The following is a 6,931-nucleotide window of genomic DNA, read 5'->3' on the forward strand; positions in this document are numbered from 1 at the left end:
TCAGCCAAATACGACTTTATATATATTTATCTGCGGCAAAGCTGCCTAATTTTAAATGCATAGAATTTTTTAAATATGTATAGTAAAATCTAAATACATGCATAACTACTGGCTACCCAGCCACAAATCGTATTCTTGTTTGGGTGCAGTCACACCATGCCCATCTCGTGTGACAAACCCCCTTGTTATCAGGGTACGTGTAACCCGTTACAAAAACCTAATTAAATGCATTACTACCGCCAGTCCTACCACGTAGTGGCTTTTTGTTACGATGTAGCCACACCATTGTGTGATAACACCAACTTGTATAATCCACGCCTATGTACAGTCACGCCATCTTGTGTGACCCGCCCTTTCATACAAGGTACGTGAAACCCCGTTACACTCTCCCTAATCAAAATTGTGAATATTCAAAATTCACATTTAACGGTTGCCTCGCGCGTCTGAGACACCGTTACGTCCTTACGAACATTCTCCGCTAAATGAGCCCTGTGTTTATGACACGCAAAACACCCAGCCTCGCATTTCCAAGGGTGCCCGCGGGAAAGTCCTTCTTCTCCTTCTGCACAGAGTCCATCTCCGGACAGTACGTCTGCGGCTCCACGGGAAGCACATCCCAAGCCGCCGGCATCCGAGCGCCACACACCGCGCCCGCCCCGGGCGACAAATCTCGTCGTCTATGATTTGGAGAAAGTCGACTACGAGTCGGACTCTCCTTTCTTAGCATGGGAAGATTAGGAGGATGAGGTGCGTTATTAGCGCGACGTTGTCCCTGCTCAAATCTTACAGACATCGTGTCCGTTCCCCGACCTCTCGACTTCGGGGTGAAGTTGTATTGTTACCAATGGCTTAGACGAGGCACAGGAGCAGCAGTTGGAGGCTGCCCACAGGGCGGCTCTCATGCGCTCGTATCCACGTTCAGTCCTAAAACCTCGTGTGGAATACGGCTTCCGCTCGGCGGATCTTGCTACTGAAGCGAAAGAGCGATCAGCCGATCGTTAGACGTTTACGTAGTCGGTCCCCCGGCCGCTACACAAGCTGAGCTTGACCAGCGAAAAGCTCAGCGAGCTCGCTTTTAAGTACCACAAGCGATCCCAATGGATTGGTACCGCGCTCGACTTCGAGCTCACAAAGGAGGTGTTCCTGTTCCCGCAATGTGGACCATCCCTGTGGGGCTCGCCCCTGGCAAAACCGCAGCAGATGGTGAGAAACGTTTTGAGCGATGGGTGCAGCGGCACCGGAAACTTTCTTAGCTGTCTTCCTTAAAGCGAAGCCACAAGGAAGTGGACGTGCGCGTTGAGCGCCATCTTAGATTCGAGTTTGCCAAACTCAAGGCGCAACGCCAACTTCCTACGTATTGTCGCCCTGCAACACATGGAGTCATCCATCACGCTCCCGCGAGCTCGAAGGTTTCTCACACTGGTGATTCTACGACCACCGCAGCTCAGGGTCATAGTTTGAGCTAAGCTCAAGGCCCTCTGACTTCCCGGGCTACTGTCGAAAAACGCGGGGCGCACGACGACGCGAAGCGTTATGATCCTTCTGATCATAAGCGTTCACGACGTCTGGGTAGTCTTGCCAAAGTGTCACCTCAAACTCCCACGAGTTCCCAAAGTTGGGTATTCCCGCCACTTCACAAGATATTGGGTTCAACCCTGTCGACGACGTCGACCCACAAGGTGTTCCTTGTGATAGTGGACGCCCCCATTCTCAGCGAGAAGAGTCGGCGGCAGACGATGACGACTTGGTCGATCGCAGCCCAGTGAAACGCGATGCTCTTCGAGCTTTTGAGGAAAAGGCCGTCGTCATCGGCACTTAGCCGAGCATCTTGCCGAGGTCGCATACCACTGTGCAAAAGATATCGAGAGCTTGGAGCACTTCGTGCACCGATTCCGTCCCGTTGAGGACTATCTCGCTCTGTCGAAGCGACTCCAGATTCGAGTAGACGAATACGTCACTTCGTACTAAGGTGGAGCGCCTTGCGCCGTTGGGAACAAAAGTTGTTGCACTCCGTAGTTGCTAGTTCAGCTTCTGGGTGGCCGAGCGCCTTTGGGTGCCAGATCCCAATAGTGCTAAAGCAAACCTACATAAAACACCGGGTGGGTGTGCATCTTTCTTGGAGGGCACAGCGTATACGCAAGGCCTCGCTTGGCCACGACCTTAGAAGGTCCAGTTAACCGTGGATTGAGCTTTGTCTTAAAGACAGCAGAGACTGCATTGTGTGGGAAGGCTTTTAGCATTTCATATAACCAGGTCTCCGACCTCAAAGTTTTCTACATTTCTTCTGCTTCTTCGATCTGCATATTCTTTCTGCATGTCTTGGATCTAAGCCATCGCATCACGAACGTGTCGTAAGACACCCAAATTGGTAGACAGGAAGTCTTCGAGTCTTTTACACATGGTGGGGGGGGCTGGCATCAGATAGCCGTCTGTCTATTCCTCCCCACCAAACTCCGGGACCGTGGGATGGCGGGACGCAAGGATAAACAAGCTCGTTCCTGTAGAACGGCGTGTAGCCGGTAGATGAATGCACAGCATTGTTCAGAGCGAACTCTACGAGTGGAAATATAGCGCTCCAGCGCTTCGGCGTCTCAGTGCAGACGCTGTGAAGAACATCTTTAACGACGCGATTCACGCACTCAGTCTGACTATTGGTCTACGGATGGTCCGCTGTTGACACAGTCAACTTGGTGCCCAGCACCCTGAAGATTGTAGACCAAAACTTCCCAGTAAAGCGCGGGTCTCTATCAGAGACGGTTGTCTTCGGAAGTCCATGTTGTCGAAAGACACGATCCACAACCAGCGTCGCTGTACCTACACCGTCGAAGGTGTCCGGCACTGCTGCATGATGCGCCATCTTGCTCAAACGGTCCACAAAAACCACTACATCCGTATAGCCTGCCGAGTCCTTCGGCAGGCCAAACACAAAGTCCATACTCATGGACTGCCAACACCCGGAGGTTACCGGTAAACTGTCCAGCGGCGCCGCCGCATTCAGAGAGAATTTTACCCTCTGACACGTCTCACACGTACGCACAAATTTGTTTGTCTACTTGTACATCTTCGGCCTCCAATACTCGCAACTCACCGAGCTGTACGTCTTCTTACGACCGAGATATTCACTAAGTGGGGTGTCATAGGCCTCATAGAGGATACATATTTTCTCATCGTGAGAAACCATAATTCGTGGCGTATCCGTTGAATCGGTGCTATAATTCAGCAACCCGTCACTCAACGATTATCGGTGTAACCGCGCGCGCAAATGTACCGACGATTTCTTGTCCGAGTTCCCAAATTACTTGCACCCGAGAGCCTGTAGCAGCGCCAAACACATACCGTCACCCGTGTATGCGGCTTGGATCAAATCCGTTACTGATGACGTCGCCGTCGTGATATGAGCAAGTTGATAATCCGGTTTGCATAAAAACGCATCGGCCAGAGCAAATTGCTTTCCTAGGCTTATATTTCACCTCGAAGTTATATTCTGCAAAGAGTGAGAGCCACCTGACCATCCTCTGCAAGAGCTGAGGCGACTGAGTCGTAGTGCGCAAGGACGCAGATCTTTGTAGACCAGAAACGGCTTTGAGTCAAGCAGGTGCACCCTGAACTTGATAAGTACATACTTCATCGCAAGTAATTCCTTGTCGTGGTCCTCTTCGCAGCCTTAAGCTGGCGAGATTCGAACGCGATCACCCCATTGCGCCACTCGGCGTCTGCTTGCAGCAGTGCACAGCCGATGGCAAAGTCTGAAGCATCACAGACGAAAATAAAAGGACGATCGGGGTCTGGCAACGTCAGTATTGGTGCATGAAAGAGGCTGTCTTTCGCCCTGTCGAAAGCCTCCCGACACCATTCCGTATCCTTCTTAAGGAGACTCAACATGGCCTTCCCATCCCCGCATAGTTTGCGCTATACTTGTGCAAGTAGTTGGCGAGGTCAAGCCACTTGTGCATGTCCTTTTGGTTCTTTGGAATCGGCCAGTCCACAATGGCCTTGATCTTAGCGTGATCCGCTCGAAGTCCATGCTTCCCAATGAAACACTTAAAAAAGAGAATTTCTTCAGCGCCGAAGATGCACTTGTTGGCATAAGAATACACCTTTTTCGTGCACATGCACTCGAGCACCGCTCTCAATGAGACGATGTGACCCTCCTCATCTGTCCCCCCGTGCCCCGCACGACTAAGGACGAAGATGCGTCGAGATCTGTTTGTGCATACGCCCAATGGGGCCTGAACAACTGAGTCACAAGACGATTAAATGTTGCTGCTGCGTTTGAGAGCCCTTGGGGCATCACCAGCCACTCCCAAAGCATGCTCGGAGTACTCACCGCTGTCAGCGGAAAACCGCTCGCTCTCATGAGCAATTGGTAATACCCGTCGACCAAGTCGGATGCGCTGTATTTGTATACCCAACCATATTGTTCTGGAGAACATCCTTTCTAGGAGTCGGCGTCTAGACTGAATGGTGGTAGCTTTAAGCTTATTGAAATCGTAAACGATTCGCCACTTGCCGTTCGGGTTTTGGACACAAAACGTGGATGTTGAATGGGGGGACTTGCTCTCACGCACCATCCCTGCGTCGTGCATCGCACGGAAGAAGGTGTCAATGGCGTCGCACTGATCCTTGAGTAGGGGCCTTGAAGAGATACGCAGTATTTGTTATCCGAATCCAGGTCGATGCACACCTCGGTCCGGCGGTCGAGGGATCCTTCAGGATAGACGATCTACTTCGTGCGCTCAGCACCCCCTTGGTCTCCTCTAGGACATCTTTATCCAGAAGCGACGACGAGTCAATCTCCTCGTTCGGTCATGCCTTCAAAGCACCACAGAACCTTTCGACAGATATCTCGTCCAGCTCAAGAAGAGCATCCTCCGCCTCAAGGGTGACGTCGCCGTCTTCCTCCCCCGTCATACCGTTGACGAGGGTGTATAGCTGTGCGCTATCGTCTACGGTAGACACATCCTCGGTTAGGGTCGAAGCACTGTGTCTTGCAGATAACATACGGCATCGTCGTCTCCTCTCTGTGGGGGGTTTACGTCTCGGCGAGACCAGTGGGAAGAACACGCACTCAGCATCGACCAGTGTCCCCCCTCCTTGTTCTATCGGAGCGTTGACGTTATTATCATCATCAGCTATTTCCGCAGTCTTTGTCTAGTGGATAACGTGCCACTCCACGCGCATCAGGAGGGCCTTACCCATGATGCCTCGGACCTCGTCCGACCATGCCACTCTTAGCATGCAGCAACTGCTTCGAAACGTGAGCAGTGCTCAATGGATTACGTGCCACTTCACTCGCATCACAAGGGCTTCGCCTTTGATGCCTCGGACCTCGTCTAACCACGCCACTCTTGGCATGCGGCGACTGCTTCAAAGCGTGAGTAGTGCTCAGTGGATTACGTGCCACTGCACACGCATCACAAGGGCCTCGCCCTCGATGCCTTGGTCCTTGGCCGACCATGCCACGCTTGGCATGCAGAAACTGCTTTGTTACATGAGCAGTGCTCAGTGAGTATCGTGCCACTTCACGTGTAGCCCGCGGGGCCAGCTCTGGACCCTTATCAGATACACCTTCGGTGTTCACCAAATCGGATACTCTGATCTCCAGCACGTTGACCGTTTCGGTCAAGTGCAGGCGTCAAAAACGTTTTGCCTTCTAGCAGAGGTGGGTCCATGACTCACCAAAGCTCCACCAGGAGACGTGCGTGTAGCGCCCAGGATGTTCGACCTCCAGTCGATCCATGACTCATGGTGTTCCGGCCATACCATACCAAGAACGAGGTCATACCTTGAATCCAAGTCTAAGACTAAGCAGATTTTCAAGAAATCAAAGTCAAGAAACTTGACACCGAGGTCCACAGGGACCTAGGTACCGTGACACATGTCCCCATCGCTAAGCAAGAAGTGACGATGTCACTCAACCGCCCCTTCACCGCCTCAGCATAAAGCTGACTTCCTATCATCGTGGGGCATTCGGCATAAATGCCCGACGCCCCGGAGTCGATCAGGATCTTTCATGGCTTCCAACAAAAGTCCTTCACGGTCGCTTCCACGACCAGCGAGCCTGGCTTGCATACACATTCCGTGTTCAAGAGCATGGAGCTCTTTGGGGCTGGGCTCTGCTGCCCTCTACCTCTTTGAGGCACAACACACAGAACTCAATTCTTCTAATAGGACGCTCCGCGCCTACTGGGTTTTGTCATTTCCCCGCGACAAACCAGACTGGTTAGAATCGGGACGTCGGATCGATGAACCTTAACGCGCTTTGCGCAGGGGGCAAATACGGGTTTCTCTACATACAAAACACCGTCGGGTGTTCAAAGGTTGCTCGGCAGCTCGAAGTCTTTCTCAGCATAGCTGAGATCAATTGATTCAGGCCCGCTCGACTAGCTACTATGGTGTGCATTCCAACCAAGTTGTGCCAGCTTAAAATTGTATTCGTCATTCAGTGCCACATTCACCGCTTCTTCAAAAAAGCCGGATGTACGCGGAAGGCTTCCATTCAGGCCACGCCAGTGCGGCGGATCTCCATAAAGACGGTCATGCAACCGCCTCGGGGAGGGATCGGCTGCCATTTCGGCAATAAGAGCTCTCAACTCTTGGACAGTGTTCACCAAATCCATCTTGCCCATTCGGATGGCTTCATTCAGGAACCGAAGTACCTCGTGTTAGTGGTCATTCTCGAGCTCGGCCCCCGAGCTTGGAGATAGCTACCGCCATGCGCTGTTGCCCGTTTTAAAGCATAGTGGATGACATAGCCACCCAGAGCGGGAGATTTTCTCCATCCTTACCCTCAAAGGTCTTAACGCTCACCATGAGCGGCCTGGGTCGGAAAGAGTAATCCGTCGTCGACGGTTGCGTCATGAACGCAGTCGACGCCGACAGCTGATGCTTTAAGTGCTCTAGCAGAGCATTTTCATAGCTCAAAAAAAAA

This window comes from Plasmopara halstedii (genome assembly GCF_900000015.1).
Source record: "Plasmopara halstedii genome assembly, contig: Scaffold_430, whole genome shotgun sequence".
NCBI classification, from domain to species: domain Eukaryota; phylum Oomycota; class Peronosporomycetes; order Peronosporales; family Peronosporaceae; genus Plasmopara; species Plasmopara halstedii.